The 12,645-nt window shown below is 41.5% G+C and overlaps 1 pseudogene; it reads right to left on the reverse strand.

The window, feature by feature from the left end:
* The window catches only part of LOC132187886 (uncharacterized), a 43,440-nt pseudogene extending 33,743 nt beyond the window's left edge, over positions 1 to 9,697 (reverse strand).
* Between the last annotated feature and the right edge of the window lie 2,948 nt (positions 9,698 to 12,645).

Here is a 12,645-nt window from a genome sequence, read left to right on the forward strand (position 1 = left end):
GGCCTTATTTAATGATATTTGTAATTTTTCATTCTTCCTCAAGCGTTGGGGTGATTGGATGTTTGGTAGTGCTCCCTATCTTCAATTCAGATGGGGCGTCATAACAGGCTCGTGACGGGACTTCGAGAATTGCCTCAGCCTATGTGTCATATGGCACGTCAAGACGGGCTTATGATGGGACACAGTGAAGAGCTCTTGGCTTTCTCGTCAGATAGGTGTCAGGACGGAAATGTGACGGAACTATAGAAGGAACTCCCTGGTTCCTCGTTAGATGCCTCGTCAAGACGAACTCATAACAAGGCTGAGTTGATTTTACTCTCCACGTCATGAACCAGTTCATTTCCCGTTAAGACGAGAAAAAGGATTTTGTCTCCATTGGATGCACGTCAAGACGTGAGGTATAGTTTCCATGGTATCTTGGTTTTCTTCCTTGATTTATCTTCCCATTGCTCTTGAAAAAGCATTGGATGTGTTTACAAAAGTGTTCTACATTGTTTCAGTACTTGGACATCACCCGGACATCCATTGGGCATTACTTGGAAGTGATTAGGTCATTTGGGCGTCATAATGGGATACGTGATGAGAAAACAGGGAGTCACTTCCAAATTCCCATCATAATGGGTTTGAATCTCGTTAGGACACAGCTAATTTCTGCAGAAAGTTTAGAACCATTTTTGACTTGGCAAACGTCTGAATTTGAAGATACTCATTCGAGGTAAAGTTGTATATCTGGGAAATAGCTTTCTAGAGAGGTTGAGTGTACATCATTTGGAGCTCGGATGAAGAATTTATGTCCAAAATACCCAGACTAGTTTTGGCTCTCCAAATGACTTTTCAGCTTTATGACAAGTTTGCCATTTCTCTTTGTATATAAAGAAAATGAGGCCCATTTGAGAAGGTTAGACCTCCAAGAACGAAAATAATAAGGGAGAGTCTCCAGAGAAGGTGGATTATCTCTTTATGTTGATCCAAGAGGGATTAGGTTGGAAGCCATCTTTGCTTTCCCCCTCTTGATGGTTGTCAAGCCTTTTTCCATGCTTCACCACTTTTGCACCAAGTGGAGTTCCTAAAAAGCTTGAAGCTTTTCACCATTTGGAGTTTTTGTTTTTGATTTCAAACCACACCATACACATCACTCAACCGCAAATAAGTCTAACAAAATGGTCGGTAAGGAGATGCGCTGGATGAAGGTGGTCACGATAGAGACAAGCTGGGAGGTTTGTCGTTCTTACTAAGTTTAGAGGTGCTCAAGGGTATGGATATCATCTATTCTGTAACTGTGAATCTTCATATAGTGATTTTCTGGGTTTGGCTGCCCCGAAATGGGTTTTCCCTTTGATGGGTTCAAAGGGTTTTCCACTTCGTCAACAAATCTTGTGTTGTGGTTGTGCGGATGTTCTTTATTGTTGTGTTGATTTAATCTTAAGCATAGCTATTTATTTTCCTTATATAAGTTGCTTTGCATTTAAGGTTGCTTTAATTTCGTTGTGCATGTTATGTGTTTGATGAATGGCTTAGTTCCATATTTTATTTATTTGGAAATTTAGGGGTAGAACATGATCCTCATTGTTCTTTCAGATTCTTTAATGGGAGGATACTAGTAGATTTACCCCCTAGTTCCATACCTATTGGTTGTAAATGGATTTTTAAGAGAAAATTGAAGGTAGATGAAACCATAGAAAAATTCAAAGCAAGGTTAGTAGCTAAAGGTTTTAAACAAAAAAAAAAAAGGTTTGGATTATTTTGATACTTATGCTCATGTTGCTACGATTGCTACCATTAGAACATTGATTGCATTAGCATCCATTTATAATTTTGAAATTCATCAAATGGATGTTAAAACTGCATTTTTAAATGGTGAGCTAGAAGAAGAGATTTATATGCATCAACCTGAGGGATTTGTTTTGCCTAATCAAGAACGAAAAGTTTGTAAATTGGTTATATCCCTCTATGGTCTTAAACAAGCTCCCAAACAGTGGCATGAAAAGTTTGATAAAGTTGTGATTGCAAATGGATTTAAAATCCATGATTCTGATAAGTGTGTATATAGTAAGTTATATAAAAATCAAGGGGTCATTATATGTTTATACGTTGATGACAAGTTGATTTTTGGGACTGATTGTGAGAGCATTGAAAATACCAAGATATTCTTGTCTTCCAGCTTTGACATGAAAGACTTGGGTATTGCTGATGTAATTCTTGATATTAGAATTATAAGAAATGAGAATGGATTAATTCTTAATCAGTCACATTATGTTGAAAAGGTTCTTAAAAGGTTTAATCAATTTGATTGTTGATGTGGTGTTTTTGTGACAAAAAATATCAATAATAAAATTACCACTCGCAATAGAACGAATCCCGTAGGATAGGGCTATATTGAGGGTGTCGAACCTCAAAGACTGCAGGGATTTAATTATCAAAATCAAAAGATCAAAATTAACTTAATTAAAAGAGAGTGAATTGGTTGTGAGAATTTAAAGTGCATAAAATAAACGGAAATAAAAGGGAGTAAATCTATGAAAGAGAGAGTAGGGTATTGACTTCACCACGATCCGTACATCAATGGTTAACCATAATTAACTCTAGTAATTCATTCTATGCATGTTATAATTTTAACAAGAAAATAATCTCATACAATCAATGGAATAGCATAACCCATCTTCGGTTAGCACAGTCCGTCTACCTAAATTACACTAAACTAAGGTGTAGTACGATCCGTCTTTCCTAGGTATGGTCTATCTAACCCTATTGATTGCATGCCAATTAAATACCATTGTATAACCATCATTCTTATGATCACAGAAAATAAGAATGATTTGAGTTCAATAATAGTAAAATAATTTCTAAGACAAGATAAGAATTCTACTAATATTGATTTGGAATTTAAAGAACAACTGCATTTAATATGAAGAACAGAAATCAACTGTAGTAATCCTCAGGGTTATACAATCAACATGCATAAATTGAAAGACTAGAAATTAAATACAATCAAACCATTGTGCTTGGAAAGGGCTACATCAATACCCCACAATTGGGTTTAGCTGCTCATGATCTCCTAAGCTCCACAGACTATTTTACTGAATTTTTGCTCTAGAAGCGGTGTGTCTTTTCTCAATGCTTAGAGGCCTATTTATAGGGCTTAGGAGAGTCCTACAAGCCCTAGTAATCCTATAAATTTCGGAGATTTAAGTCCAAGTCCAATTAGGATAAAGAAAACCTAAGTCCAAATCGGAATAGGATTCGCCCAGAATTGCGTTCCTATCTTGCGGGGAGATTTTGGCAATGCGACACTCCGAATTAGGAAAATGCTATTTCACAGTGATTTGTAGAAATTTGAGTTAGCTTTCCAGTGCCGCTTGAATCACCTCAATCGGATATTTGAGCTGAAAGTTATGGCCAAAATACCGAGACGTATGCAGAATCCAAAATTGAATCCAATCCGATTTTGACTCCAATTTGAGAAATTCCGAATTAATCCCTTCCTTTATTTGATTAAACTTAACCACAACATATAAGTCCTCTGTTATGATTGGCTACGCTTAATCATCTCAACGTGTGCTTTTAAGCCCAAAATCAATGGAATTAATTGCATCTTTATTTATAACCTGAAAACACAAAAACAAAACAAAAATCAAACAAATAACAATGCTAAGGAATTAACATATGCAAATTAAGGGGCTTGAATGTGCAACATTCGGCGCTTATCACACCCCCCAACTTACATATTGCTAGTCCCTTAGCAATATATAACAGAAAATAAACTGAAAAACAAAAAAGATAAGTCCAGCTTTCGTGGGACGTACGGTTGCATTTAGCATATGCAACAAGCCTTTTAAACTCCTAGGAGTTCCCTAGAGGACGAGTGAAGTCTCGTGAGGGTTTTCTAGGAATGATACCCACAAACATTTTCTAACCATGTAATTTCTAAGAATGCAATCTCATGACCATCATGGTTTTCAGTCATTAGCAGGCTTAATAAAACAAACACTATCTTCACAATTTCAGGCAATCACAACTTAGCTCCAATCATGGCAATTATGAGATATTACAAAATTCAATTAGTGTATGTGAACTCAACACATAATCAAGGGATTTCAAAACTAATCTCAATCATGCATGGATCAATACTCAAAATTTATTGGACTCCCCATCGGACAAACAACCAAGGCAACTTTTTGTTTTTTTTTTTGTTTTTGTTTTTTTTGTTTTTTTTTTTTTACTTAGCTCCCTTAAGCTATCTGATTGACCAATTTATCGAGTGTTAGGCCAATGACTCCCAAACCAGATGGTTTTAGGGCATTAGGTGTAAAAACACCCCTAAGGACTTACTAACTCGGGTCAAAAAGGCTACAAAGCTAAGCTACCAACCAATCCAAACTTTTCACTTTTTGACGCAAACACTCACTGCTTAGTGAGGCAAGAGGTCCGGTTACTTGGTGGAAAGTTTAAAATGATCATTTTTATTTATTTATTTATTTATTTTATTATTTTTTTTTTTTATACTTTATGCCAAAGTTGTTTTCCCAATAAGTTACCCAACTACATTCCGAATATTAAAACCAAACATTCTTGATTCCAGATTTTATACCCCACAGACTATATGCAAGTGTGCTTGTGAAAATTAAATTGAAACAAGTAATATTTCATGCTGCCAATGAGAGTAACCCAGTTTTAATTTCTTAATCACGTGATCATGTATTCGTCATATTAAGCCCATAAATGAATTTCAAACCACAATAGGAAAATCAATTGCATGCTCAGAACTATCATTTATATGCCCACACCCCCCAACTTAGAGTGCACAATGTCCTCAGTGTGTGGAAAATAACAATAAAACAATGCAGGGGAAAAAGAAACACCAAACCTGTTACTGTGGCGCAGAAGACGATGCCCCTGGAGCAGGTGGCAGCCGAGCTACAATGGCACGCAGCAGTTCTTGCTGCGCTGCAAATCGTTCCTCTGCCTGGCGCCTTTCTTCCGCTCTCTGGTTTGCAAGCTCAGCGCGGAGGTCTTGCAATTCTTTATGTAAGGACTCATATTGTGACATGGTCAGAGTGACTGTAGCTGGTGCTCCCATGTTATCGACCGGCGCTGCTGGAGGTGGCTCAATGGTTGGGCTTCGTTGAGGCAATTGCTCGAACACTTGGTGTGCACCACAAAATTGAGGTGGTGAAGAACCACCTTACTAGGCTCCCCAACCCCTTGCAAACAACGAAAAAACCAACACAGAGCAGTACGTGGACCCACGGACTACTGATTTCTACAAAAAAAAATGGAGAAAACTGGGGCGGTGGGGTATTGGGAAGAATGGGAAATGGGGGTGGTTAAAGTGGTCGGAGAGGGGGAACGTGGGGGAGAAAGAGGGGATTTCGTGACCTAAAAAGGTCACGTGAGGTCTCTGGACGAGTGCACTCGAGCGGCACTAGTGTGCGCACGATCGCACTCGTGCAGAGGATGGAGTGGAGTGCAGGGGTACGCTCGAGCGGCATTGAAGGTGCGCGTGAGCGTACGCGTGCATGTGTGTGCTTGGTTGAGAGCGGCTGCGCTCGATCCCACGCAGGGTGGGCTCGAGCGCAGGCCCGTGTACTGGGATCGCGTGCACAGTGGGTGCGCTCAAGCCCAGGGTGTCAGTGCCTTAATCACAAAGATAGACGGGATCCGTCAAATCGACGGATTCCACGTCTGTACCTGGCTCGAGGTTCTGGATGCAAGGCTTCAACCTTTGACCGTTGACCTTGAATAGAGTGCCATCCTTTGGGTCCCGCAATTCAACGGCTCCATGGGGTGACACTGAGGTGACTATGAAGGGGCCGTCCCATCTTGAACGGAGCTTCCCAGGGAAAAGCCGGAGTCTGGAATTGAAGAGCCATACTTTCTGATCCCGAACAAATTGCTTAGGCAAGATATGTTTGTCATGAAAAGCCTTAGTCCGCTCCTTATAAAGGCAAGCACTATCATAGGCATCTCGCCGCAGCTCCTCCAATTCTGTCAACTGAAGTTTCCGGTGCGGACCGGCAGCTTGCATGTCGAAATTGAACTGCTTGATGGCCCACATAGCCTTGTGTTCTAATTCCACAGGGAGGTGACACGCCTTGCCATAAACCAGCCGATAGGGAGACATTCCAATGGGGGTTTTGTAAGCTGTGCGGTAGGCCCATAATGCATCATTGAGGCGCAAGGACCAATCCTTGCGGTCCGGCCTAACCGTTTTCTCCAGAATATGCTTAATCTCTCGGTTAGACACTTCCACTTGGCCACTTGTTTGAGGATGGTAAGGAGTGGCGACCTTATGTGTGACAGAATACTTGAGAAGCAAGGCCTTGAAAAACCGGTTGCAAAAGTGTCTACCTCCATCACTGATGATAGCCCGAGGGGTACCAAATCTGCTAAAAATGTTGGCTTGGAGGAACTTCACTACAACCTTGTGATCATTGGTTTTTGTGGCGATAGCTTTGACCCATTTAGAGACATAATCCACTCCTACCAAAATATATTCAAGTCCACAAGATGGTGGGAAGGGTCCCATGAAGTCGATACCCCAGACATAAAAAATCTCGACAATAAGGATGGGGTTCAATGGCATCATGTCCCTCCGAGACAGAGCTCCTAGGCGCTGACATCTCTCACAAGCTCGGCAGAAGTCATAGGCATCTTTGAACAAGGTGGGCCATGTGAATCCGCATTGTAGAACCTTGGCTGCTGTCTTCTTAGCACTGAAATGTCCCCCACAAGCTAGAGAATGACAAAAGGTAAGAATGCTGGAAAATTCACTCTGAGGAACACATCGTCGGATGATCTGGTCAGCACAATACTTGAACAACTTTGGATCTTCCCAATAATAGAATCGGACTTGCTTGAAGAAGCGGTCCTTATCTTGCTTAGACCACTGAGAGGGAATCCGACCTGTTGCTAGATAATTGACAATATCGGCATACCACGGCGGATTTCTCGGGGTGATTTCTAAGAGTTGCTCATCTGGGAACGAGTCATGAACTGGAACTGGCTGGGGTGTCGCAAATGAAATCCGTGACAAATGGTCAGCAACAACATTTTCAGTACCCTTCTTGTCTCGAATCTCAATGTCAAACTCTTGTAGAAGTAGAATCCAGCGGATCAACCGAGGCTTTGTTTCCTTCTTGGCCAGCAGGTGTCGTAGAGCAGCATGATCAGAAAAAATTATAACCTTTGATCCCAGAAGATATGAGCGGAATTTATCCAGAGCAAATACCACAGCTAGCAATTCTTTCTCAGTGGTTGTGTAATTGACTTGAGCATCTATCAACGTCTTGCTAGCATAATAAATGACATGAGGAAGCTTGCCTACCCGTTGTCCCAAAACTGCACCCACAGCATAATCAGATGCATCACACATGATCTCAAAGGGCAATGACCAGTTAGGCGGCTGCATGATGGGAGCAGAGGATAATAGGGACCGGAGCTGCTTGAATGCCTGGTGACAGGCTTCATCAAAGTGAAAAGGGGTGTCCTTAGCAAGCAAGTGACATAAGGGCCTTGAAATTTTGCTGAAATCTTTGATGAAACGACGATAGAAGCCGGCATGCCCTAGGAAAGAACGGATCTGCTTCACTGAAATGGGTGGTGGTAAATTTTCAATGAACTCAACTTTGGCCCGGTCCACCTCAATACCTCGTTTGGACACTATATGGCCCAAAACTATACCTTCCTGGACCATGAAGTGGCTTTTCTCTCAGCTCAAAATCAAGTTAGTTTCTTTGCAACGTTGAAGCACAAGTGACAGATTATGGAGGCATTTATCAAAAGAAGATCCAAAAACAGAAAAGTCATCCATAAATACCTCCAAAAATTTTTCCACCATGTCGGAGAATATAGACATCATACATCTCTAGAATGTGGCAGGTGCATTGCATAGGCCGAAGGGCATGCGTCGGTAAGCAAAGGTGCCGAATGGACATGTGAACATCGTCTTCTCTTGGTCTTGGGGATCAACTGCTACCTGATTATACCCGGAATAGCCATCTAAGAAGCAATAGTAGCTCTGGCCAGCAAGACGCTCCAAAATTTGATCAATGAATGGGAGCGGGAAGTGATCCTTTCGGGTATGAGAATTGAGCTTCCGGTAGTCAATGCAGACACGCCACCCCGTGGTTGTGCGCTGTGGCACCAATTCGCCAGCAGAATTCTCAACAACGGTGATGCCTGATTTCTTTGGAACCACTTGAGTGGGGCTCACCCATTTGCTATCTGAGATGGGGTAGATGATGCCTGCATCAAGTAACTTGACGACCTCTTTCATTACTATCTCCTTCATGTTGGGATTCAACCGGCGCTGTGCCTGACGGGAGGGTCGAGCATCTTCTTCCAAATGGATCCGGTGCATACAGATGGAGGGGTCAATGCCTTTCAAATCTGCCACGGTCCAACCAATAGCCTCTTTATATTCTTTTAACACTGCGAGCAGACTGTCTTCTTGGTCTTTTTGTAAGTCGGAAGCAATGATGACCGGCAGGGTGTTGTTGGACCCTAGAAATGCGTATTTGAGCTTTTCTAGCAGGGGCTTCAACTCAAGCTTCGGTGGAGACAGTAGGGATGGAACAGGAGGAGTGCTTGATGTCACAGGTAAGGGCTCCTTTACTACTCTCCATGGATGGAAATCTGCACTGGCGGCTGTTTCTAACAATTCATGGACCTCTTGAATGTACTGGTCGGTGTTGAATTCTTCAAAGTTGAAATAATTCAGGCAAGCTTCTACAGGGTCCTTTGTCAGGAGACTGGGTAGTGAGTCTTCTATATATTCTTCAATGTTGTCCAAAAAGAAACACTCACTCTGATCAGGAGCATGCTGAAACGCAGTAAAGATATTCAACCGAACTTTCATATTGCCAAATGAGATTTCCATGACTCCAGTTCGACAGTTGATGCATGCATTTGCTGTGGCTAAGAATGGACGCCCAAGGATGACAGGAACCAGCTTCTCAGGATTGGGCACAGGCTCGGTATCCAGCACGATAAAGTCGACTGGGAAGAAAAATTTATCCACTTGGATGATCACATCTTCTACAATCCCTCTAGGCTTCTTGATTGACCGATCAGCTAGTTGCAGAATCACTATGGTGGGCTTCAGCTCCCCAAGGCCCAACTGCTGATATACTGAATAGGGAAGTAAATTCACTCCAGCTCCCAAATCTAAGAGTGCGTTATCAATCTCTCTTTTTCCGATGATGCATGAAATTGTAGGAGCCCCGGGGTCCTTGAACTTTGGAGGGGTGTTGTGTTTAATCAGAGAACTTACTTGCTCAGTCAGAAGAACTTTCTTGGGGATGTGGTTTCTGGTCTTCCGCTTTTGAGTACACAAGTCCTTGAGGAACTTGGCATAGGCAGGTACTTGTGCAATGGCATCAAGAAGGGGAAGATTGATCTTTACCTGTTTGAACATCTCCATCATTCCTTGTATTTTCTCGCCTTGTTTCCCAAAGTGAGAAGGTGCCTTGAGACGTTCTGGGAAGGGGGCTGGTGGCTCATAGGGGATCTCTGGAGTGGATGCTGCTGATGACAAAGCCTCATTGCTTACTGGCTTGCTTTTATCATTCTGCAAATTCTGTGCAACCTCCTTGTGTTCATCTTTCTTCTCCTCCACATGATTGTTAACTATTTTGCCGCTTCTTAAGGTAGTGATGGCTTGAACTTGCTGATGGTATGAAGTGCCCTCATCGACCATATAGTGCCCCTTAGGGTTTACCACTGGCTGACTTGGAAGCTTTCCTTCATCTCTTTTGTTGATGGTGTTGGCAAGTTGTCCAACTTGAGCTTCTAGCTTGGCAATGGATTGAGAATGTGAGTTGACTATTTCCTCTTGAGATTTAATTGACTGCTTGATCTCGCTGGTCAGCTCAGTTACTGCTTTTACAATCCGATCCTCAAAATTAGACTCGGAGGGAGCTTGGTAGTGCTGCTGTGGAGGCCGATAAGTGGACTGAGGTTGGTAGGGCTGCCTGTTGGATTGAGAGTGATTGTGTGGCCTTGAGGATGAGTTGCTTGAATTCTTCCATGAGAAATTTGGATGATTTCGCCACCCGGGGTTGTAGGTATTGGAGTACGGATCATTACCCGGCCTGGAGAAAGTTGCATTAACTTGCTCATTAGAAATGTCAGTATAATTTCCAGTAACAGGGCAGTTATTGACATGATGCATAGGACTGGAACAGAATGAACATGCTTCAGTGTGTGTGTGAGCAGTATTAGGAGCAAAACCAGCAGTCAACAGAACTTGATCCAACTTCTTGGTGATAGCCTCGACTACTTGGTTGGCCATGTTTGGAGAATGGCCGGCTTCATACAAACTCTCCGTCTTGGGTGCCTTAGGTGCTGGTGCCCTTCGTCTTGCGGAAACCTGCTGAAGAGAATTGTTACTTAAGTTTTCAAACATAGACCATGCTTCATCTTCACTTTTCAACATGAATGTCCCCTCACAGGATGCATCTACCATTTTTCTATTGGACTCGGTCAGGCCATCATAAAAACACTGCACTAGCTGCCATTTTGGGACAGCGTGGTGTGGACATGATCTAAGCAAGGTCTGTAACCTATCCCAAGTCTCATGGAAATCCTCTCCCTCGTACTGGGAGAATGTAGTAATGGCTCTCCTAGTATCATTGGTCATGCCTATGGGAAAGTACTTCTTAAGAAATTCTTGTTGCAATTAAGCCTAAGAAGTGATAAAATTGGGTGTTAAGGACTGGAACCAATGTTTGGCTTTTTCCTTGAGGGAGAAAGGAAAAAGACGCATCCTTAGGGCATCCTCAGTGAATCCATTCATTTTAGTGGTCTCGCAGATTGATTCGAAATCACCTAGGAATTCATAAGGATTTTCAGTGCTAAGCCTTAAAAAGGAGGGTAAACTGCGTATAGTGCTAGGCTTAATTTCATAATGGGTTGCCGTAATTTCCGGCAACCGAAGACATGTGGGAGTAGTGTAAGTGGTAGGAAGATAATGATCTTGCAATGCTACGTGGTTACCGTCCCCCATGGTCTCAGTGGAACGCTCTTCTAGCAAATTAGAGTTCTTTTGGGATCTAATTCGTCTAAGAGTGCGTTCAATTTCAAGGTCGCAAGAAATTAATGGAAAAGATAAAGAACGACGACCTAGCATAAACTACACAGAAATTTAAAAGAAAACAGAAAAAAAAAATTAAGCTAAAACAGAAAACAAACAAGCTCACAAACGGCCTTAGTGTGCACTTAGGGTCTGGATGCAGAATGCCGCAAGTGCGCTCGATTGCACGGTAGGGTGCGTTCGATCGCAGTCATAGAGAAGGCAGCTTACGGACCTGTTTGCAGTTTCTGAAAAAGAATAAAATCAACGCAAAACAATTTAGCAACTTAAAACAGGAAAATAATTTATTAAGCTAAAGTTAATCTCTAAAATTTGACAATAAAACCGTTAAGCAGTCCCCGGCAACGGCGCCAAAAATTGATGTGGTGTTTTTGTGACCAAAAATATCAATAATAAAATTACCACTCGCAATAGAACGAATCCCGTAGGATAGGGCTATATTGAGGGTGTCGAACCTCAAGGACTGCAGGGGTTTAATTATCAAAATCAAAAGATCAAAATTAACTTAATTAAAAGAGAGTGAATTGGTTGTGAGAATTTAAAGTGCATAAAATAAACGGAAATAAAAGGGAGTAAATCTATGAAAGAGAGAGTAGGGTATTGACTTCACCACGATCCGCACATCAATGGTTAATCATAATTAACTCTAGTAATTTATTCTATGCATGTTATAATTTTAACAAGAAAATAATCTCATACAATCAATGGAATAGCATAACCCATCTTCGGTTGGCACAGACCGTCTACCTAAATTACACTAAACTAAGGTGTAGTACGATCCGTCTTCCCTAGGTATAGTCTATCTAACCCTATTGATTGCATGCCAATTAAATACCATTGTATAACCATCATTCTTATGATCACAGAAAATAAGAATGATTTGAGTTCAATAATAGTAAAATAATTTCTAAGACAAGATAAGAATTCTACTAATATTGATTTGGAATTTAAAGAACAACTGCATTTAATATGAAGAACAGAAATCAACTGTAGCAATCCTCAGGGTTATACAATCAACATGCATAAATTGAAAGACTAGAAATTAAATACAATCAAACCATTGTGCTTGGAAAGGGCTACATCAATACCCCACAATTGGGTTTAGCTGCTCATGATCTCCTAAGCTCCACAGACTATTTTACTGAATTTTTGCTCTAGAAGCGGTGTGTCTTTTCTCAATGCTTAGAGGCCTATTTATAGGGCTTAGGAGAGTCCTAGAAGCCCTAGTAATCCTATAAATTTCGGAGATTTAAGTCCAAGTCCAATTAGGATAAAGAAAACCTAAGTCCAAATCGGAATAGGATTCGCCCAGAATTGCGTTCCTATCTTACGGGGCGATTTTGGCAATGTGGCGCTCCGAATTAGGAAAATGCTATTTCACAGTAATTTGTAGACATTTGAGTTAGCTTTCCAGTGCCGCTTGAATCACCTCAATCGGATATTTGATCTGAAACTTATGGCCAAAATACCGAGACATATGCAGAATCCAAAATTGAATCCAATCCGATTTTCACTCCAATTTGAGAAATTCCGAATTAATCCCTTCCTTTATT

The sequence above is a fragment of the Corylus avellana genome, chromosome ca7 (assembly GCF_901000735.1).
Source record: "Corylus avellana chromosome ca7, CavTom2PMs-1.0".
Lineage (NCBI taxonomy): Eukaryota > Viridiplantae > Streptophyta > Magnoliopsida > Fagales > Betulaceae > Corylus > Corylus avellana.